We start from the raw sequence: 23,784 nt of genomic DNA on the forward strand, positions 1-23,784 counted from the left end.
CTCCTACTGGATATGGGGATTGATGTACGGGAACCTATTGTTGTATATGAAGACAACCAAGCAGCAATTCAGATGGCATCCGACCTTTCTGTAAAGACAAGGACAAAGCATACTGACCTAAGATATTTAAATGTACGGCAAAGTGTTAGTAGTAACATGATTACACTAGAGTATTGTATGTCTGAAGAGAACATAGCAGATCATTTTACCAAAGCTCAAGGTACTGTAAAACATAAACATTGTTGTGAGGAATACGGACTCAGACTGTAAAGTTATATATATTGCTTACCCAAAGGGGAGAATGTAAGGAATGTAAGCTAACAGTTGAGTCAGCAATATATAAACCATGATTGTAGTACTGTTTCTTTAAGTACTGCTGTAATGTGATTGGTTGCTGTTACCTCAAGCAGCCATAAGAGGGAGCCAGAACGACTGTTAAATGCTGATCGGTGAATAGTGCTTGTTAGACGTATCGTGAGTTACAGTGAGTTTTGCTGTTGTTAGCAACTTTGTAGGCTGAACTGATTATATGATACTAGACTGTGTTCGATGGATAACTGACTGACTGAACTGTGTGTAAATTGAACTCTGAATACCTCTATTTTCCACGAAAGTAAAACCCTATTTAAACTGCAGTGTCTCTGTATGCTGGTTTGTGTGTTCTCCAACACCACCCTCATTATGCTTCTCTGCACACTCGCTCTCCTAATGGGGAGCCTTACCTAACAGGCTTGATATGTTGAATTAAGAGATAATGGTCAACCCGTGTTTGTCAATCTCCCAGGCCCATCCTAGAGAGGACCTCTTTTGCAGATCTCACCATTCTCTCCGCCAGACCATTGGAGGCCAGATGGAATGGCGCAACCAGGGCATGCCTGACTCCCTGTGCTGCTATGTAGGTCTCAAATTGCATGGCCATGAATTGGGGCCCGTTGTCAGAGACCAGGACATCGGGCAGGCCGTGTGTGGAGAAAAGTCTCCGTAGTACCTTGATGATTGCTTCTGCCATAGTGGAGGTCATCAGGACTACCTCTAACCATTTCGAGTAGGCGTCCACAACTACGAGAAATGTCTGGCCATGAACTGGGCCAGCAAAGTCAATGTGCACCCTAGACCATGGTGCTTGAGGTCGCTCCCACTCCTTAGAGGGCGCCTCTGGGGGAGCTGGTCTGGACTTGTGGCACGGTGTGCAGGTAGCCACCCATTCTTCGATCTCCCTGTTCATGTTAGGCCACCACACGTAACTCCTGGCCAAAGACTTCATCCTGACAATTCCAGGATGCCCTACGTGTAAAGCCTCTAATACTGCAATGTGCAGTTTGGGTGGAACAACGACCTGGTCCCCCCACAACAAACAGCCATTAATAACAGACAATTCAACTCTCTTACAATAGTACATTTTGAATTCAGGTCCAACAGGTCCCTTGGGCCACCCCCTCCACACCCAGTTCAAAATTTGTTAGATGGTGGAGTCTTTTGCAGAGTGGCGGGCAATGTCACTAGACGAGACAGGAGCAGTCTCTAAGCAGTCAATTAGAACAACTGTTAAATGTGTATTGAGATATCTTAAACAGACAATACACTGTAAGAAGTTCTGGCAGCGGGCAGCGACTCAAAGCGTCGGCATGCCCCAAAGTGGAGCCTGGTCAGTGGACGAGACGATAGGTGTAAGCCGCTAGGAAGATAGTCCATCTGGTCATCCGTGGTGATAATGACACAGGAGTAAGTCGGTCCCCAGCCAGCAAGCCCAGTAGCGGTTTGTGGTCCGTAATTATTTCGAAATCAAGGCCATAGAGGTATTCATGGAACCTTTTTACTCCAGCTACTGCAGCCAAAACCTCACGGTCCAGCTGGCTGTAGTTCCGCTCAGCTGAGGACAAGGTCCTGGAGTAATAGGCTATGGGAGCCTCGGTTCCATTGGGCATGCGGTGGCTGAGGATAGCTCCGACGCCAAACAGGGAAGCGTCACAGGTTTGCACCAGTGGTAGAGTCTGACTGTACTGCTCTGCCCCAGGACCACTTCGCGTTCTTTGCCAGGAGACAGTGTAAGGGCTCAGCAACAATGGCTTTCTGTTTAAGAAAGACGCTGTAGAAATTAAGGAGCCCGAGGAATGCCTGCAGCTCGGTTTGATTGTGAGGTGTAGGGGCATCCTGGATTGCTTTAATTTTTTTCGTGGTCAGGTGAATCCCAGAGCCGTCGATTAGGTACCCTAAAAATGCAATCCTTGGCATGTTAATTTGGCATTTTTCTTTTTTGAGATGGAGGCCTTTGTCTCTAATTCTGGTCAAAACGGTTTGTGAATGTTTGAAAAGTTGCGCCTCATTTGCAGCTGATATCAAGATGTCATCAAAATAGGGGATGACTCCTGGAATCCCCTGCAAAAGCTGTGGACGCTTTGGAACAGTCCAGGAGCGATACTAACTCCAAATTGCAGGTGGTGACATTTGAATACACCCCTGTGCATCACAATGGTTTGGGTCTCTGCCGTAGCCCCATCTACAGGCAATTGTTGGTATGTGTGCCATGTCCAATTTAGCGAATACTTTGCCGGGGCCTAAAGAATGTAATAAATGCTGTACAATGGGTACAGAGTAAGCGCTTTTTGTAACACTTTATTGATTGTGCATTTGTAGTCCGTGCACATGCGGACAGACCCGTCAGATTTGACAGGTGTCATTATAGGGGTCTCCCAGCATGTGTGATCAACCAGCTCTAGGATTTCCTGGCCTACGAGCTTGTCAATTTCCAGATCAATTTTGGAACAGACAGCAAAAGGTACTCTCCTGGGCTTTAGCCTTATGGGGGCTATGTTGGGATCCAAATTAAAAGAGATTGGAGTCCCCACATACTTACCCAGACTGGTGCTGAAGACGTCCTCGAACTCCTTAAAAATGGCTTCAGGGCTCGTCTTTCAAGACGTTGATACTGGTCACTTCTAGGCCCAGGGCTTCAAACCAGTCAAGCCTCAGGAGGCTCTGCAGGTCACCGCTGACCACCATCACTGGGAGCTGGCCGCTGTAGTTTTTGAATTGCACCCAGAAAGTGCCCTGGCCCACGATGGGAGCCCGGTTCCCCTGGTAATCGCGAAGGCGGATGTCAGGGGTGGGAAGATGCTGCTTCTTCAGGCTAGGAATAGCCTGCTTGAGTGTAGACTACGGCATGATGGTCAGTGATGACAATACAATACAATAGCAGAGTTAGAAGGGACCTTGGAGGTCTTCTAGTCCAACCCCCTGACTAGGCAGGAAACCCTATACCGTTTCAGACAAATGGCTATCCAACATCTTCTTGACCCCGTGTCGATCTCCATCTCGCATGGAGAGCCCTCGATGAGGACTGTGACCTTCAGCTTTTTTGGCCGCCTTGTGCAGACTTGGCCCATTGAGGTGTGGTAAGTGACTCTGGTGTCGCCCTCTGAGCGCCATGGTGGCTTCTGTCATTCCCCTTGGTTGGGCCTCTTCTGGCGGTTTGGTCGGCTTCTTGGCTGCCAGATCATTGTGGGGAGCTCGCTTTAGCAAACCTTGGTGATGTGCCCCTTTCGCTCGCAAGGCTGGCAGGTAGCGTCGCGGAAATGGCAACCCGATTTGGCATGGTCTCCTCCGCAGCTAGCGCAAGGTGGGAACCGCGATTTGAATTTGCCCGCCAGCTTGGCGCAGCTACTGCGCATGCGGCAGCTGTCATCTTTGTCTTCTGAGCTCTCGGCCTCTGCAGCCTCATGATGTACGCGTGCACTTTTTCACGCGTCTTGCAGAGTGCTTTGGCATTGCACCGTACTCGTTGATTGATTCGCCCTCCTTCTGGTTGTAAATGTTAAATTCGTGCTGGCAGACGTGCTTAGACGGCTTGAGAGCGTAGTGTGTCCTCAGCGTCTGTTGAAGCACTGACCAAGTGACCGATTGTAGTGGCATTGGTTCAGAGAGGTCTTTGGCAGTTTCGAACACTTCTCGTCCAGAGTAACCGAGGAACATTTTCTTCTTGCGGCCTTCAGAAAGGCCCATGAGGTCGTTGGCTTCAAGGAAGCAGTCGAACCTCAGCATATACGATTCCCAGTGTTTGGTGACTGGGTCATACGGAGTCGGTGGGCGGGTGCATGGCCATTTTGTGTTCTGAGGGCGTTTTGAGTTTGCCTCTCAAAAATGGCTGCTCAAAGCTGCGCTGAGATCCGGCCTGGATTTACTTGCTGGATTGCTATGCTCTTTTTGGTTCGCCTAGTTGCCTTCCAATCCCACCTTCGTTGCCAGTGTTAGATCAGGTAAAGGAGAGGCACACAAGGCTAAAGGCAACAACAGCTCTTTATTGTAACAGAACAAGTATGTACAATCCAGCGAAGGTTGAGTCTGACAGCAGCCCTTTTAGAGGGAGCTGTCAGACCCTTCGCCCAATGAGATTAAACCTCTGTTCCCGCCGGAACAGAGGATCTTGGTGGAAACCATTATAACTGTATCTAGTATCTAACACTGGAAGCTCGGGAATGGACTTACGGTTTGCCCGTTGGGCCGTCTTTCTCCCTCCGGAGGGCAAAAACCAGCCAAAACTCAAGGCTAAAAATCAGCTGGCCAGTTCACGTATGCACGCTGGAGCTGACAGGGCCATGCCTCGTGTGCCCTCAGAAATGGCTCGTGCCATAGGTTCGCCATCACGGTTCTAGAAGAGCTAGAGCTGTGTCTTTCAACCTTGTTTCAACTCCAGCATGCTGGCAGGGGAATTCTAGGAATTGAAGTCCACAGATTTTAAAATTGGCAAGGTTGAAAAACACCAAACTGGAGGCTAGCTCCTTTGTTCTTGTAAAAAATAAAAGCTAGAATTCTGAGTATTACAGCTTGCAAGTGCCCCAGAGGTGAGTTGCCAATTTTTTTACTACTGGTTCGGGTGCACTCATGCGTGCCTTAGACACTTCTGTGCATGCATAGAACCATCAGGGTGGATGCGGGGAGCCTCCCGCTGCCACTACTACCAGTTTGTTCGATCCAGGCCGAACCGGGAGCCATCCCCCTCTGAAATGCCCCATAATGCCAAGTGTTCTAATGACTCACAGTACGAAATTTTTTCCTGTAGGGAATGTTGCTGGTATCAATAAGCTAATTAAACAATTCTGTCTCTTGCTCTGGGTTAATATTTTTTCTAAGGGCCACCCAAAGACGTTCGGAGCTATTGTTCAGATACTTCAGGAAAGCTTTTACATTGAATTAAATGTTTGATTTCACTTACAGTGTGAGATCATATGTATATTGGAAAGCTGTATCTTTCGCCTAGAAATATCTGGCAATATCTTACTTTATGCAAAGATGTCCGTTTCACACAAGTTACATGTTTTATTGATCAAGGGTACAGACTGTGCTCCAGCCCCTTGCTTCTGCAAGAGCAATCATAAATAATATTCTTGTCAAAACAAGTCCAGAGATACTGTCATCATGAGAAATTACAAGTTTCCTTGATATGAACTCTAATATCTGATTTGGAAATCACATATGTAGTTCAGTGAGGAGGTATGCAAAAGACTGGAGCGAAAGGAGGGAAGTAAGCCATAAAGTAGGGAAGTAATAGGATTATTTAGTACTGATTTTAGGTCAGATTCAGATGCTAAACCCTAAATGAAGTGTTACTCTTCATAGAGTACAGCATATACATTATTTATTATTTTGATTTTTAAAGCCAGCCAAATTCATCAGAAATTCTGAGTACTTATTGTCGCAGTTGTTAAATGAAACAATGTAGTTGTTAAGTAAACCATGCGGTCGTTAAGTGAATCTGGCTTCTCCCATTGACTTTGCTTGTCAGAAGGCAGATGGGAAGGTTACAAATGGTGATGACATAAGCAGAGTTAAAGTATAGCAAGACCAGGGATCTTCAGTTCTCTGGGAGGGCAGATATTAAGATAAGTAAAACTCTAAATTCCACTTCTATCTCATTCCTTGAAAGATGAAATCAAAAATTATACAGTGAAGTAAATACAATATTAAGGCTGCCCGAATCAATGATAATTTTGACGTTGTACTTTCCTATCCCTTATCAAAAGAATTTGAATAATACATTATATAGTGACCGTAATGAATTCCTTTATCATTTGAGATGAAAATAATCTATTCTGGGTTTTTTGGAATACCCTAGCCTAGAATATTTAAATGATGCTTATTTGATGATTGCCGTATTACAGCCATGCGTAAATATCTGAAGTTTCTCACGGGAATGCCGAGTAAGGAAATGTTTTGGAGAAGGAAATAAAATAGCAGTCCTGTAAAATAATGCTGTAGGCAAAGGGATAAACAGCAAGAGAAATTTTCTGCCCTAAGTTCCCTTTAACAGTTGCTCAATCCATTTAAATTCTCACCACCAAAATCAGCCCCAACAGGAAATTCATGCAATACATGTAAATAATCCCTCGGCTTGGAACAGTATTGCACAAACAGCGTGCTTGTCCTCTACAATTGAATCAGCTTGTGGCAATATTAAAGAAGGTACATTTAGGAGCTTCCCAGCTTTCTTGAGCATTCACAATGCATGTTAAAATTAGAATATTTCGGAATTGTTTTTAGGTTTCCTGATCTTTTGACAGTTTAGGGCTTGTCTCAAAATGGCAACCAATCACAGGCTGGCCAACAGCTGAATATTCTGCTTCCTGAGCTTCTGTGGAACTGACTTAATATCCTTCATCAGCCCTCCCCAAATAATTTACAGTTATCTGGGGTGGTGGCAAGGGAAGACTCATTGTCAAATGTGTAAACAGTTGCATTGGAAAGCCTCACACATATTCTGAGTGTATACGTATATGCTGATCGTGGTGAGAAGCTAGAATCAAAACGCCAATGGTGGACTATGGAGATAACTTGGCATCTGAAAGCCCACTCTCTGAATAGTTGTGGCAAGAGATTACTAATCTTGGAGGTTGAGAAGGAAGATCATTTCCAGAAAATGTATACACAACTGTATTCAGAAACTGAACGTTCCCTAAACAAGATGTTAAATTTCTAGAGAAGTCGTGGAAGCGAAAGAAAGAAAATTGGCATGGAAACCAGGCATGGCTGAACTTCCAAAAGGAACACTAATGATGCTGGTGCATTTTAAAGCAAACCCACTTTTTCTTCAGAAGGGCTCGGAAAACCTTTTGGTCCTACGCAGAGAGAAAGAAAAACTCTGACAGAATTGCCATCTTGCAGCACAGCAGGCAGTCGTATTTTCAGCACCTGGTATTCAGTTAGATTGCAAAGCCGTTTTTTTGAGATCTACAATCTGCAAACCTGTTGATATATTGTGTAGATTATATTCTAAGGGATATTTTTTTTATACATCAGCTCGCGTTGTCAAGATATATTCAACACAGAACATAGATAACCGATAAAAGTATGTATTTGTCATTGGCAGTTTATGAGAAAGACAAGGCGACTCAAAAGTATCAAACAGGGTTATATTTATATAGTATTATTTCTAATTATTCCACATTGGATTTTGATTTTTAAATTTACTAGTAGAGCAAGAATTAGCAATTTTCTTGAATACTTAGAATTTCATGGAAGTCCTACATTTTGAACTGTATAATATTTATCGCTTAAAACTTTAACCCAGCTTCTTAGGCTTGTTGTTATATCAGCAAGCACAGCACTCAACCATTACTGACAGCAGGTTATCCAACTGTTCCTAGACAGTCTGTGAAAAACCATCATCTCCTCTTTGGCTTCTGCTCTGCTGACATCTGTTGCAGAAAGGGAGTTCACCACACCCTTGTGTCAGCATGCAAACACTCAAATCCCAGGAGAAAGATTATTAAAGGGAGGGACCGAAAGCCTTTTAAATTCCTAGGCATTTTTTTTCCTCATTTTTTTTTTTTTAGTCTGAAGGTCAACAACAAAAACAAAAGCCACACTGCAGCCCAGAGAATGTAATATACTTCAGCCCTGGGGATAAAGAAATTTCTTCCTGGAAAACCAGTTTGTCTTTCAGCTCAGGTCACGGATGATGTCTCGCTGCAAAGTGCATGTTTTACATGCAAGAAGCCCCTTTAATATTTAATATTCTAACTTTAAATATTTCAAGATCAGGCTGGAAGAGAAGCTCTGTCAGTCAGACTTGACAGCAGTGTTCAAAATAGATTAAAGGTAGATATCTTGTTTCTGGAGGATCACATGGCAGCCCTCAAAGCAATTCTAACCAATTTTGCTGAAAGCTCAGTGGTCTGATTTCTATCATGCCCAGGCTGCAAACACAAGAAAACAGTAGAGTACAGCTCAACTTGCAACCATACATTTAATGACTATTTGAAATTACAGGTAATCCTCGGCTTACGACCAGAATTGAGCCCAAAATTTCTGTCTCTAAATGGGACATTTGCTAAGTGAATTTTGCCCCATTTTTACGACATCCCTTGCCACATTTGTTAAGTGAACCACTGCAGTTGTTAATTTAGTAAGAGGGATGTTGAGTGAATCTGGCTTTTCCCCTTGACTTTGCTTATCAGAAGCTCTTAAAAGGGGACCACCAGAAGGACACTGTAGCCATCATAAATATGAGTCACTTGCCAAGCACCTGGATTTTGATCACACGACCACGGGGATGCCACAATGCTCTTAGGTGCGAAAAGCGGTCTTAAGTCACTTTTTTCAGTGCCGTTGTAACTTTGAACGGTCACTAAATGAATTGTTGCAAGTCAAGGACTACCTGTACAAAGGCATTGAAAAAGTGACTTATAAGCAGCCCTCACGCTTGTGAACATTGCAGCACTCCAACAGTCAAGTGATCAAAATTCGAACGCGTGGCAACTGGCACAAGGATTACAGCATCCCAGAGCCATGTGATTGCCATTTGGAGTCTTCCTAGACACCTCCTGGCAAGCACTGTCAATAAAGCCAGATTTGCTTAATAACCAGATGATTGATTTAACAACCGCAGTGACTGGCTTAAGAACCATGGCCCCCCAAAAAAGCTCATAAAAATCAGCCATGACTCACTTAACAACCACCCTACTTAGCAATGAAAATTCTTGCCTGAATTGTGATTGTAAATCAAGGATTGCCTGTATACCCAAGGAGTAGGCGACATACATTCTTAGAAACAAGGATACATCTAAAACGGTGCATCAAAACCTAGAAAGAAATAGAAAATCCCAGGCCATTTAGTTGTGGCCCTAAAGAAATGCTAAGTATGGAACTGGTCCCTAAATGGTTGCCTACCTCTGTCCGTTTCAGTATGAGGCAGCTCCAGGGGTGGGATTCAATTTTTTTTACTACCGGTTCTGTGGCCGTGGCATGGCTTGGTGGGCGTGGCAGGGAAAGGATACTGCAAAATCCCCATTTCCTCCCCACTCCTGGGGGGAAAGATATTGCAAAATCCCCATTTCCACCCCGCTCCAGGGCAAGGATACTGTAAAATTCACATTCCCTCCGCACCCCACTAACCTGCTTTCCAGCTCCATTTTCCTGAGAAGGGCAACAGAAGAAGATCCCAGCCGATCCCAGCTGGGACACAGATCAACTGGGACTCGAGAGGCGGCGAATAGATGGGGGGCGGAGTCAGCCAGAGGTGGTATTTGCCGGTTCTCTGAACTACTCAAAATTTCTGCTACCGGTCAGAACTGGCTGAATACCACACCTAGGCTGCAGCTCCGTATACGTTTTCATATATAACCATTTCATAATTGCAGTTTTACTATACGAATGCTAGAACCAACATGTGAATTCTAAGATGTCCTACAAGTGGGGAAAGGAGCAGAATCACACTATGCTTCATCACCAACTCTGTTACAAAATAGCAACAACGACAAGGAAAGTCACACATGCAGTGTCCAACAAGAATCCAAAAAGTATGTAAGTAAAACTCTTACCCTTTAGCAGTGTAACTAATTGTGATCTCCTGCCCTACACATTTATACATGAGCACCATGGAGCTGCAAAAATCCTGATATTGGGGAAAGACTAACCAACCAGTTTGGTTCTTTCTAAAATTTTAGCCAATGTATTCACCGGAGATCTCTAAGCTAAGATCTCAATCAGGCCCAGGTTTCCCTATCCAATTTTTCTCCTACCTTTCAAGCCTGTTTCCTGCTGTTTGTCAAATGAATCATGTAAGCTTGCCAAATAGCTGTTGTGAAAATGCCTTTGCATTGCACACACTGTTGATGTTCAGCATTAGTGAATAGCTGGAATAATGCTGCTCCCTCCCTTGCTCATTGCATGGAGGAAGAAAACAGACAGGTACCACCTTTTTCAGCCTGGAAATCCCATGGCCAAAGCCCTGCCTCTTAAAATTATGCAGCCTGTAAAACTTGTTCTCCTGGACAGACAATGTGGTGGGACCATTCAGGAGTATTAATAGCAGTAGCAAATCACTTAATTTTGTAAAAATGAGAGGGTTTTAAATCGTCTTATTTAAACTATTTAACAACTACAAACTCTTAACAAACACAGACAGACAAGATAGGTAGGTAGGTAAGTAGCAGAGGTGGGTTCCTGCCAGTTCTAACCTCTTCTATAGAAGAGGTTCCACAAATCTACAGTGCCATTTAGAACAGGTTCCAGCTCCCTCCCCCGCCCGTCCGCACATCATCAAGATGAAGAGCGAGAGGAGGAATTCTGGGAGTTGAAGTCCACAAGTCTTAAAGCTGTCAAGTTTGAACATCCCTGTTTTTTTTTTTCTAAAGGGTTAGGGGTGCAAGGGTCTTGTAACTTGACAGCTTTAAGATTTGCGTGCTTCAAATGCCGGAGTTTCTGAGCCAACATTTTGGTTGCTAAGCAAGAGTGTTGTTAAGTGAGTTTCACCACATTTTATAAGTTGGCCACACCCACCCAGTCACATGGCCGGCAAGCCACTCCCACCCAGCCACATGGCTAGCAAGCCACTCCCACCCAGTCACATGCCCGGCAAGCCACTCCCACCCAGCCACATGGCTAGCAAGCCACTCCCACCCAGTCACATGGCTGGCAAGCCACTCCCACAAAGCAGGCCACACCTACAGAAGAGGTTCTAAAAAAAATTGAAACCCACCACTGGTAAATAGGTAGGTAGGTATTTTCTGATTATATACAGTACGTGCTTGTATTATGCATATATATATATCCATACTGTTATATCCTGGCAGATGACGTCAGGGATTTCCCCCTGACAGCCGGCATCTGCGCTAGCAACAGCCAGGTCACGTCTGATTGGCTAAGACGCGACCTGGCTGAAAGCGGGGAAAATCCGGTGTGCGGATTGGCTGGCTAGTCTGACAGCTTCACATAAATAGCTGTCAGACTAGCCCAGCGCGCTTCTCTCCTGTAAATGCTGTTTTGCTGTTCGTTTGAATAAAGACTATTGAATCGCCTCACGGTCTCCGCTATCGTCTGTGCCAACTTAACACTGGCGACGAAGGTGGGATCCAGCCACCGCTGACCCACCGCACGTTACCACCTCGGCTCAACGGGACCGGACAATTCTTTTCGTTCCTGCCTGACCATCCAGCAATTCTGAGGAGACCATGTCTGCGATGCCAACGTTCGTGCCTTTCGGCTGTGATGGCGAGACCTGGGAAGCGTTCCTGGACCGCTTCGAGTGCTACCTGATTGCCAACGGCAGACGCGCTGTGCCAGACAACGAAAAATGTAGTTTTTTCCTGAGCTGCTGTGGCACGCCAATGTTCAGCGCCGCTTGCTCCCTCGCAGCTCCACAACCAGTACACTCACTGGACTGGGCCACTCTGACTGAACGCCTGCAGCGCCACTATGCCCCGACCCCGTCCTGGGTCGCGAGGCATTATGCCTTCAGGCGCTGTGTTCAGAAGCCGGAGGAATCTGTGAGCCAGTTCCTCCAGGCGCTCCGCACAGTGGCAATGAGGTGCGAGTTCGCAGATCTGGACCGCAACCTCACTGAACAATTTGTCAACGGCGTGAAAGACTTGCGCCTTCCCCGACGGCTTCTGTCCCAAGCGGACATCACACTCACCGGGGCCATTGAACAAGCGAGGGCGGCTGAACTCTTGGATGAGTCAATGGCGGAGATGTTCAACCTTCCGCCTCCGCCCGGCCGCACTTGTTTAGTGGACGAGCTGGTCCCTCTACCGGCCGGCTATCCAGAAGAGGGAGCAGTGGCCCGCATCGGCCAGTCGGCCCAAAGACGCGCCCCTCAGCGAGCCCGAGAAGCCACGACTGCCTGCCTAGGTTGCGGAGGCAACCACGACCGCTCAGGTTGCCCCTTTAAGGCTGCCGTGTGTCGCCGCTGCCTTAAGAAGGGGCACCTGGCTCAGGTCTGCAGAGCGCAATTGCCGCTGACACATCGCCAAGACGAACCATCGAGTGCTGCAGCTGCCGCCCCGAGACAAGCAGCCCGACCCGGGAGACAGCAGCAGTCATCTCGCAGAGGCTGCTACGCCGTGGACGCCGACCAGAACGCCAGCCCTGCGGAGTCGGCCTTCCAGACTGGTGCAGGTGCGGAGCGCATCAAGGCGTCGCTCCTAATTGAAGGCTCCCCCTGCACCATGGAAGTGGACTCTGGGTCATCCCGGTCACTCCTCTCGTGGGCAGAGTTCTCTCGCCTCTGCCCAGGCATCCCCAAGACTAAGCTCTCCTCCCCAGACGCAACCCTTCGGGACTACCAGGGGACTTTGATTCCTACCCTGGGTTGTCACCTGGTGCGGGTGGAGTATGGGGACTTTGCGGGGTGCCTCCCCCTTTTGGTTGTTGAAAAACCTTTGCCGGCCCTCCTGGGCCTCGACTGGTTCCCGGCACTAGGCTTGTCAGTGCACGGGGTACGTCAAGTAGTGGCCACGCCTCCTGACGTGGCCGACGTGCTGACACGTTTCGCTGATGTCTTTGATGGGCAGCTGGGGGCATACAAGGGAACACCCATCTCCCTCAATCTCGATCCCCAGGTTGCCCCCATTAGGCTGAAGGCCCGTAGGGTGCCTTTCGCCTTGAGGGCCAAGGTTGATGCTGAGCTGGATAAGCTCATCGCGCAGGGAGTATTGGAGCTGGTGGATTACTCCAAGTGGGAGACCCCTTTGGTCATCCCGGTCAAGGCGGATGGTTCTGTCCGTCTCTGCGCGGACTTTAAATCCACCATTAACCTTGCCCTCCAGGCAAACCCCTATCCAGTTCCGGTAGTGCAGCGCTTGCTCCACTCTTTAGGACAAGGCTGCATCTTTGCGAAACTGGATATGGCGCAGGCCTACCAGCAGCTCCTGGTGGATGACGAGGCGGCGGCTGCCCAGACCATCGTCACCCACCGTGGAGCCTTCCGTTGCCGCCACTTACAATTCGGCGTTTCCGTAGCCCCAGGGATCTTCCAGAGCCTTATGGAGCGTTTGCTCCATGGGCTCCCAGGCGTGGTTCCGTATTTCGATGACGTTCTGATCGCTGCTAGCAGCCGATCGAGCCTCATCGAAATACTTGAGAAGGTCCTCGAACGTTTCAGGGGCGCGGGCTTAAAATTAAAACGCAGCAAATGTTCGTTTGCTGTGCTGCGGGTGGATTTCCTGGGCTTCACCATTGATGCCCAGGGAATTCACCCCACCCCCTCTAAAGTAGCAGCCATCAGGAACGCCCCCACGCCTGCCTCCAAAACGGAGCTGCAGGCGTTCCTTGGCTTGCTAAATTTCTAAGCGCCATTTTTACCCCATAAGGCGTCACTAGCCGAGCCGCTGCATCGGTTACTCGACCGATCGGCAGCCTGGCGCTGGGGCAGCCGCGAAGCGCATGCGTTCGCGGCTGTCAAAGACATGCTGACGTCAGAGGCAGTCCTCGTTCAATATACGGACAAGCTGCCTTTGACTCTTGCCTGTGACGCCTCCCCCGTGGGTTTGGGGGCGGTCCTGAGCCATGTGCTGCCCAATGGCTCGGAGGCCCCCATTGCCTTTTATTCCCGGACACTGACTTCTGCGGAACGCAATTACAGCCAGATTGACAAGGAGGCTCTGGCTGCAGTGTCAGGGATTAAGAGGTTCCACGATTACCTCTATGGCCGGCAATTTACCTTGTTCACCGACCATAAGCCACTCCTTGGGCTTTTGGCGGGAAACAAGCCGACCCCTCCCATTCTTTCCCCTCGCATGACCAGGTGGACAGAGTTCCTAGCTGCATACAGCTACACTCTGCTCTACTGTCCGGGCAAGCACATAGGGCACGCCGATGCCCTAAGCCGCTGCCCCCTTCCCACTGCTGACCCTCCGATGGTGCCGTGCCTGTCGGTTCTGGCCATAGCAGATTTGATTTTGCCACTCTCATCCGGAGATGTGGCTGCTAAATCCAGGGCTGACCCTGGCCTGTCCCAGGTCATGCTTTGGGTCCAGAGGGGCTGGCCTGAAGGGCACCTTCGCCCTTTCAAGGCCAGGCAGCTGGAGCTGTCACTCCACAGTGGGTGCCTCCTGTGGGGTGACAGGGTGGTCATTCCACCCAGCCTACGTCACCAGGTGCTGTCTCGCCTTCATGAGGGCCACCCAGGCATAGTGCACATGAAAGGCCTGGCGCGCAGCTATGTGTGGTGGCCCCGCATGGACGATGAGATAGCAGCTTGGGTGGCTGGCTGCTCCACCTGCCAACGTTTCCGACCGGCGCCCCCGGCTGCCGCTCCGCGGGAATGGGAAATGCCCCGTGGGCCTTGGTCCCGTTTGCACGTGGATTTTGCGGGCCCGTTCAGAGGCCAGGTCTTCATGGTAGTGGTGGACGCTTATTCGCGCTGGGTGGAACTCATCCTCATGAGGTCCACCACAGCCGAGGCCACGGTCAGAGAACTGACTAGGCTGTTCGCCACCCATGGTTTGCCGGACGTCATCGTCTCTGACAACGGGCCTCAATTCGCGTCCACCACCTTCCAGCTGTTCCTGGCCTCCCAGGGCATCCGCCATACCCCAGTCGCCCCTTACCATCCTGCTAGTAATGGCCGGGTGGAACGGGCGGTTCGCTCGGCCAAGGAGGCGTTGGGCAGGATGGAAGGGGCGGACTGGCAATCAAGGGTGGCTGCTTACCTGTTGGTACAGCATGCCACTCCTTGCCCCCTATCCGGAAGGTCCCCAGCTGAGCTGCTGATGGGCCGGCGCCTGCGGACCACCTTGGATAGGCTGCACCCGCTCTATTCCAAGGAGCAGCCTGGCAACCTGGGGGCCCCCTCTCGAGATTTCGCGGTGGGGGATTTGGTATGGGCACAGGCATTTTCAGGGGCTGTTAGGTGGGTGCCTGCCACCGTCACCTCCATAACCGGCCCCTGTTCTTACAGGGTCCAGCTGCATGATGGGACCAAATGGCGGCGCCACCTGGATCAATTGAGGCGCCGCCAGCCGCCCAACATCAACGACGTCCCCGCAGAGTCGACCGTCATCGTGACTCCGCCAGCGCCCAATGCCGCATCTTTACCTGGTGCCCTTTCACCAAGTCCTGTCGGCCCGGTCCAGCTGCCCGGGGCCACTCCGGTTATGGACGCCGCCTTCCGGCCGTCCTTGGTTGAGGATGCTCCGCCCGTTTGGCGAACTCCTCCTGGTTTCCCTCTGGCCTTCCCCAAGTCAGGCCAGGCCTACCCGGTTATTCCCATCTCAAGCCCGCCTTCGGCCGCACCCCCTCGGCCCTGCCTACCTGTTCCTTGTAGTCCTCCTCCTAAGGTATGCCCCCAAGATGGCGCCCGGAGCTCCACTCCCTCGCGGGAGGAGCTACTACGGACACCTCCTTCGCCTCCGGCGTCTTCTGTTGAACTGAGGCGTTCTGGGTGGGTCCGGCGCCGCCCAGCCTATTTGCGTGAGTACGTCTGTGCATCGTCCGCACATGCGCACTCACTGGGGGGGAAGGGGTGTTATATCCTGGCAGATGACGTCAGGGATTTCCCCCTGACAGCCGGCATCTGCGCTAGCAACAGCCAGGTCGCGTCTGATTGGCTAAGACGCGACCTGGCTGAAAGCGGGGAAAATCCGGTGTGCGGATTGGCCGGCTAGTCTGACAGCTTCACATAAATAGCTGTCAGACTAGCCCAGCGCGCTTCTCTCCTGTAAATGCTGTTTTGCTGTTCGTTTGAATAAAGACTATTGAATCGCCTCACGGTCTCCGCTATCGTCTGTGCCAACTTAACACATACAAATACTGTTTATAGGTAGTCCTCCCTTACCAACCTCAATTGGGCAGGCAACTCCATTGCTAAGCAACACAATTACAAAGGGAGACATCATGTGATAGCGCCCAACTTACATTCAATTCCAGCTGCATTCATTAAGTGAATCAAGCAGCCATCAAGTGAGATATCACTGACCATGAATTGTGACTTCCTGCCATTGACTTTGTGTTGTGGCCTGCCAGCAGCCAGCAAAGCTGGCAGCAGATTTGGACAGTGAGGAGGTTGGGGAGGAACATGGGCCAGTCTTGGAGACTGGGGAAGGCTCTGATGAGGGCTCTGTGTAGGAGGCAGACAAAGGGCCAGAGACATATGCCAGTTATCAGCTGCTTTCAGAGCCAGACATCAGTCAGGCAGACGAACAGCTGGAGCCTGTTTCCAGATGTGCATGCACAGAGTTGCCAGATGAAGGGAACAACTAAAGAACAGGGTCAACTTGGGAGTAAGGCCACAAGTGGACAATGAATGGCCCTCCCAGAGGAAATAAAATAGGAGTGAAAGGGGAGTGGACTTTGCAGGAGACAATTAGTTTGCTTAATTGGTTTGTGACTCTCCGAGACTCCTTGCCAAGTTTGGCAGCTATCGGCCTGTCAGCTCTCCAAGCCAGATAAGGTCTGTGACTGTGAAACCTCCCTGGAAAGACTTTGCTGGATGTGAATGAGTAGAATTCACAGTAAATTAATAAAAGGAGTTTTTGTCGGGACAAGGAGTTTGCTTCATGCTCTTGGGAAGCCTAGGTCAGAACGCATCGCTTGTCAACTGTGAAGGTTGCAAATAGTGATCCCACGACTGTTGCACCAGGGTCTCATACCTGAGTTATGTGACCACAGCGGTGCTAGGACAGGTCATGAAGGTCCGGTCGTAACTTTCCTTTTTCAGTGCCGTTGTAATTTTGAAAAGTCACTCAATGAGCAGTTTGTAAGCAAGAACCCCCTGTAGACACCTGCCCATACACATATATTCATTGTCTACAGTCAGTCTTCGACTTATCATTGGCATTTAATGATAATTTGAAATTATAAGAGATTTTAAAAAGGCTACTTATGATCGATTCTTGAAGTTATGATTGATGTCCCTCCTCTGTGGTCACATAATTGCAAGCAGATCACATTCATGACTGGTTGCTGTGACCTACACTTATGTGACAGCAATTTGTGACCTTTTTTTTTTTTCCAGTTTCCAGGGCTTTTGGCCGGTTTCTACCAAAAAAAGCCCACTTGGAGGAATTGATTTGCTTAATGACTAATGGTGACTCACTTGAGAACTATAGTAAAAACAGTCACAAAGTTGAGCACATTCAAGTGACACCTTGACTTACAACCAAATTCTTGGCTCCATTGCGGTCATACGTCAAGGACTACTTAGGTATGCAGTAGATTTATTTTATTTCCTTGCCACAATCAGATTTATTTATTTATTTATATCCCACCTTTATTATTTTTTACAAATAACTTAAGGCAGTGAAGGTATCCGACACACATTCCTCCTCCTATTTTCCCCATAACAACAACCCTGTGAGGTGGATTGGGCTCTGAGAGAGAGAGACTGGCCTAAAGTCACCCAGCTGGCTTTCATGGCTAAGGCAGGACCAAGGGTGGGATTCAGCTGGTTCAGACTGGTTCGGGTGAACCAGATGTTAATTTTAATCTGGTTCACCGAACCGATAGTTCTGATGACTGGCTGGCTCCAACCCACCCCGATCCTGCCCCTCCCAGGAGTCTCCATGTAGCCTATTTTGGATGCTAGGTAAGTGCAGGGCCCGTGGGAGGGCGAAAAACGGGCCTACCGGAAGTCCGGAAACAGGCTCGTTTCCAGCTTCCGGAGGGCCTCTGGAGCCCAGGGGAGGTCACTTTCGCTCTCCTGGAGGCTCGAGGAAAGCCTCCGGAGTCTGAGGAGGGTGAAAACATGCCCCCCCCCCCCTCACCATGGTGCAGGAAGCAGACTAAGCCATGCCCCCATAGCCACGCCCACCCAGCAACAGGGCAGAAAACCAGTTGCTAAAAATTTTTAATCCTACCCCTGGCGCAGGACTGGAACTCAGAGTTTCTTGCTTCAAATCTTCCTGGGAAGTGAAAAGAGACGAATGACAAACCCGTGAGATTCAATGTCATAACAGCAGGTAGATTGGCAAATCATCATTAAAATGTTATCGGTTGGGTCTGTTTGGGTAAAACACTATCAGGCTGTAAATTCACCTCCGGAGGCAAAGCATGTGCTTGCTGGTATATGCCAGGGAGGTTTCTGGGAATTAAGCTCTGCTCCAAAACTATTCCAGTTATTCCTATGACTCAGCTGCTGAATATCTTTTTGTGGTCACATGGTGGAGTGCTGAATCAGCCCTGGAATCAAGCAGCCCTGGAGATAGGAAAGAGATACCTCATTAGAGAAGAAAGCCACTTTCTCTTATTCTTGCATTAAAATAATCTCTTGTTTAAGATTGGGGGGATTTTTAGGGGAAGAAAATTGTCTACAGGTAAGAAAGTAGCTAAGCCATTATCACTTGGATTCAAGACGCTAATTTCCAGAAGAAAAATCGACTTTATGGGTAGTCCTCAACTTATGACCACAATTGAGCCAAAAATTTATGTTGCTAAGTGAGAAATTTGTTAAGTGAATTTTGCCCGATTTTACAACTTTTCTCACCATGTTTGTTAAGCGAATCACTCCAATTGTTAAATTAGTAACACGGTTGTTAAGCAAACAGGGTTGGACTAGAAGACCTCCAAGGTCGCTTCCAACTCTGTTATTCTTATTCTATTCTTAAGGGCCTTAAAGATTTTATGAGGATGAAAGCCAGCATCGGATTATTGTATATGCACTTGTGCCTTGAAAATACAGGTAGTCCTCGACTTACAACTATTCACTTAGTGACTATTTGAAGTTACGACGTCACTGAAAAAAGTGACAATCATTTTTCACACTTGTGACCATTGCAGCATCCCCATGGTCACATGATTTACATTCGGATGCTGGACAACTGACTCACATTTATGATGGTTGCAGCAGTGTCCCAGGGTCACACGATCCCCTATTTACGACCTTTTGACAAGCAAAGGCAGTGGGGAAGCCAGATTCACTCAACAACCGTGTTACTAATTTAATAATTGCAGTGATTCACTTAACAAGCATGGCGAGAAAAGTCGTAAAATGGGGCAAAATTCACTTAAGATTTTCTGTGATTCACTCAACAATCACAAAATGGGGCAACACTCACTTAACAAATGTCTCACTTAGCGACAGAAATTTAGGGCTCAACTGTGATCGTAAGTCGAGGACTACCTGCATAGGCTAGTGTTTCTCCGACTTGGCCATTTTAAGATGCATGGACTTCAACTGCCAGAATTCTCCAGCTATCACTCAGGATAACAAGTCCTGACACCTTGACAGTACCTGTAGGAAACTGTCCTGGAAACAAGTGGGCACCGAGTCCTGGTAAGTGTTACAGATTAAAACCAGAACTTTGAATTCTATTCATAAACCAATTGCAAGTCAATGCAATATACCCAGTATTAGTTCTAAATGGTTATAAAGGCTCCCAGCCACCAGCAGATCCATTGTTGCATTTCCAGGCTATCTTCCAATATCTAATATGTTCAGGGGTGGGCTTCAAAAATTTTAGCAACGGGTTCTCTGCCCAACTGGTGTGTGGGTGGGGCCATGGTGGGCGTGGTCTAGTTGGCTTCCTGCACTACGGCAGGACATTTTTGCTCTCCCTGGGCTCCGGAGGTTTTCTTGGGGCCTCGGGGAGGGCAAAAACAGACTCCCCGGGTCTCCAGAGGCCCTCCAGAAGTCAGGAAACAGGACTGTTTCTGGAATTTCAGAACTTCCGGGAGACCTGTTTTTCACTCTCCCTGGGCTCCGGAAACCCTCCGGAGGCCCATTCCTGGCCTTCCGGAACTTCCGGGAGGCGCATTTTTTGCCTTCCCTGAGCCTCTGCATGAGCCCTGTACTTACCTGGCATCCCAAACGGGCCATGTGGAGATTCCTGGGAGGGAAAGGGTGGGCGGGGCCAGCCTGGGGTGGGATTTGTGGATTCGCCGATCTGGGCAGATCCTTAGCTAGAGGATCGTCCGAACCCGTGCAAACCTGCAACAGCTCACCCCTGAATATGTTCCAATATCTCAGCGGTTGCCACAAAGAAGAGGGAGTCAAGCTATTCTCCAAAGCAGGACAAGAAGCAATGGATGGAAACTAATCAAGGAGAGAAGCAACCTAGAACTGAGAAAATTTTTTCCTGACAGTTAGAATAATGAATCGATGGAAAAACTTCCCTCCAGAAATTGTGAAAATGCTCCAACACTGGAATTTTTTAAGAAGAGGTTGAACAGCCATTTGTCAGAAATGAAATATGGTTTCCTGCCTGAGCAGGGGGTTGGACTAGAAGACCTCCAAGGTCACTTCCAACTATTCTATTCTACCTTATTCTTATTGTGCTCTCGCTTTCAGCACTGAAGAGAGTTCATTAGCTCAGTGAAGATGGGATAGAAATCATTTTTAGGACCACTTCTGCGCGTTCAGACAACTGGTGACTGGGCTTTATCAGTTAAACCTGGTTAATATCTTCTAAATGGCAACCTGAGAAAATTCCGAAACTGAAGATCTGTTGTAACCCTGTTGTAGTCTTCTGATATTCATTTCTCAGGAGATTGCGAAAGAGAGAAGCCTGCGTTGAAACCCAGCCCTGCACTGAAATGCAGTGCCATTTAAGAAGAGAACGCATATTAGGACCAACTGTGCCAACTGTGTTGCATTCTTGCATCTAAATGAGCTTATTCTAAACCAGTGTTTCTGAACTTTGGCAGCTTTGATATGTATGAACTTCAACTCCCAAAATTCCTCAGCCAGCATGCTGGGGCACTCTGGGAGCTGAAGTTCACATGTCTGAAAGTTGCTAAGGTTGGTCAAGTGCTCTAAACCATACCAATCTGTTTCTGTCCCAAAGGTGCTTTTTCAGGAGGCAACGGGACTTCCTTGCTTTTTTTCTTTTGAAAAAGAAAAGAAAAAGAAAAGAAAAAACAAGTGTTGGAAGAAACGTCCTTCTGGGTTCAGTTCCAAGTGGGGAAAAAGACACCAGAAACATGGAGGCTGCTTGGAAAGATGGTTTAATGGTGGACAGGTTGACAAAGAAGAGGGAGTCAAACTATTCTCCAAGGCACCTGAGGGTAGAACAAGAAGCAATGGGTGGAAACTAATCAAGGAGAGAAGCAACTTAGAACTGAGGAGAAATTTCCTGACAGTTAGAACAACTAAACAGTGGAACAGCTTGCCTCCAGAAGTTGTGAATGCCCCAACACTGGAAGTCTTTAAGAAGATGTTGGATAGCCATTTGTCTGGAACGGTATATGGTTTCCTGCCTAGGCAGGGGGTTGGACTAGAAGACCTCCAAGGTCCCTTCCAACTCTGCTATTGTATTGTATTGTATTGTACTGTACTGTACTGTACTGTACTGTATTGTATTATTATTGTAGGATCACATGGCTTGAGCTCCTGAACAGAACAGGGGGATCACATGCTTCCAGATGTTGCGTGAAGAAGAAAAGAGAAAGAAGGGGCTTGCTGATTGTTCCCGGGTTTTTTATACTCTCTGTTCGGCCCCACCTCTCTGTTTCCTCACAACCAATCAGAAATGTATTCTGATTGGTTGTCAGACTCGGGTGTGTGTGTGTGTCTTAGCTAACTTTGTAAGTTGTGTGCCTTTTTGAGTCCCAAGCTTGGTTGAGTTCCCAGATGCCATGTGGTGAGTTTCTGTAGAAGGTTAATCCTACCCTTGTTATGTAGAGTAGAGTAGTCCAGGCTTTTTTCAATGGCCCATTAACAAAAGTGAGGGCTATTAAGAGTGAGTCTGTTTCCTGCCTAAAACATGTTTCTCCATTTCTTATCTAGGGAAATATTCTGCCTTTTCAATAATTCCCAGGATATTTCATTTTTCTAGGAGAGCGGTGGTGCTAACTTCCTACACAAGAAAGTCCAGTTGCCTCCTGAAAAAGCACCTTTGGTACATCCATGACCTAGATGACTGAGAATCTCTTCTTCTTGTGCCATATCTGTTGGTGATCATCTTGGCGATCCCGATAATCTCTACAGACTTTTAATCTGTTTCTGGTTATCATGTGTAAACTTCACTTCATCATTCATCATGCACATTATATCCTACCATTTCTGAAGAAATTACAGCTAGCCCTTGACTTACAAACAGTTCATTTGGTGACTTTTCAAAGTTACGTCATTGGAAAAAAGCATCCCCAAGATCACGTGATCAAAATTGGCAACCGGCTCATATTTATGACGGTCGCAATGTCCCTGGGTCATGTGATCACCTTTTGCGACCTTCTGACAAGCAAAGTCAATGGGGAAACCAGATTCACTTAACTCTGCTACTAACTTAACTGCAAGTGATTCACTTAACAACTGTGTCAAGAAAGATCATACAATGGGTCAAAATCACTTAACAAATGTCTCACTTAGCAACAGAAATTGTGGGCTCAATTATGGTTTTAAGTTGTACATGTATGGCTTGATCAACAAATAAGGGTTAAATATCCTCATTTAATGTTAGGTGAAAATGGCATTAATTTTGTTTAAAACTGCTGAGTAACACAGGATGGAGATTTGCCATATGTTAGTAAAACATTAATTACATAGATTCTGCTCTTTATGCAATTACAAAATTATTATTTCTGAATTCAAATGACAGTAATTAACAAAGCAGCCAGAATATTTTTGGGTTAGCTATGCTAAAACTGGCTGTAGAAGGCGGGGAGGGGGGGAGGCTAATATCTAAACTCTCTTATTTTTTTAAGATTGCATATAAATACAATAAAAAAATAATGGCATTTATTTCAAATGCTCTGGCATATTAAGACAAACCACAAGGCACTGGAAAAATTGCGATGTGTGAAACTGCCTGGGAAAATTAGGGGATTTCCATCCCTTCCTGCTGGGGGAAAAAAAGTAACATAGCTTTAGAGGAGGGGAAAATGAAAAGCAAAGTATTTCAAACTCCCTTAAAGTGGCGGTCTCTCATTATGAAGGCCATTGACAAACGTGGTAAGAAAAGCGGCGCTCTTATGGAAATGTTAACCGTGCTTTCATTTTAAATAAAACAGTTAATGAATGCAGATCGGTTACTGCAAGGAATTATAAGAAGAAAACTCCGGGGTGGGAAAACAAAACAGTTAGGGGGAGGCGTTCAGCCTGGATGTAAACACGAGTCGACAAGCGTGACAAAATGCAGAAATGGACGGAAGAGGGACACGCATACTCTGTTTGGAGGCTGGATCCTGGGTTAGGTGTCTTTCCCGCCTCGCCCGGCTCAGGGACGGATCCCGGTAGTTGCCCAGGGTCGTTTCGCCTCCTATTCCCTTCTCTCCCAGACCAGCACGGCGGCGCTGGAGTTCCCATCTGCGGCTGCTATATTAGGTCACCCGCAGGCAATCCGAGGAAGCCACGAAAGGCGCTCAATTGTTAGACTTGGATTGGCGAGTTATTTCTCATTTAGTTGGTCTTTCCGGCGGTGCTGACTGAGTAGGACTGGAATCCGCTTGGCCCTGGAAAGTATAAACGGCTGGCCTTCAGAATATCGGAGTTGGAAGGGACCTTGGAGGGCATTCACTCCAATCCCTGCTCAAGTAGGAAAGCCCAGACTGGGCATCTGTGGCAACTTTTACAACCTGTGGACGGACGGACGGACGGACGGACGGACAGACAGATGATAGATAGATAGATAGATGATA

General features: G+C 47.6%; 1 protein-coding gene across 2 annotated transcripts in view; it reads right to left on the reverse strand.

Moving 5' to 3' along the window:
• FGGY (FGGY carbohydrate kinase domain containing) overlaps positions 1 to 23,409 on the reverse strand; it is a 228,847-nt gene extending 205,438 nt beyond the window's left edge. The window contains exon 1 of one of the 2 annotated variants that reach the window (XM_081946311.1): positions 23,313 to 23,409. The gene's annotated coding sequence lies outside the window, so the exon portion shown is untranslated. Of the gene's footprint in view, positions 1 to 10,013; positions 10,112 to 23,312 lie in introns of those variants that run through there. The other variant, XM_081946310.1, reaches the window with a different exon arrangement.
• Positions 23,410 to 23,784: the final 375 nt, after the last annotated feature.

Source organism: Natrix helvetica (genome assembly GCF_964273705.1).
Source record: "Natrix helvetica genome assembly, chromosome: 3".
In the NCBI taxonomy this organism is placed as follows: domain Eukaryota; kingdom Metazoa; phylum Chordata; class Lepidosauria; order Squamata; family Natricidae; genus Natrix; species Natrix helvetica.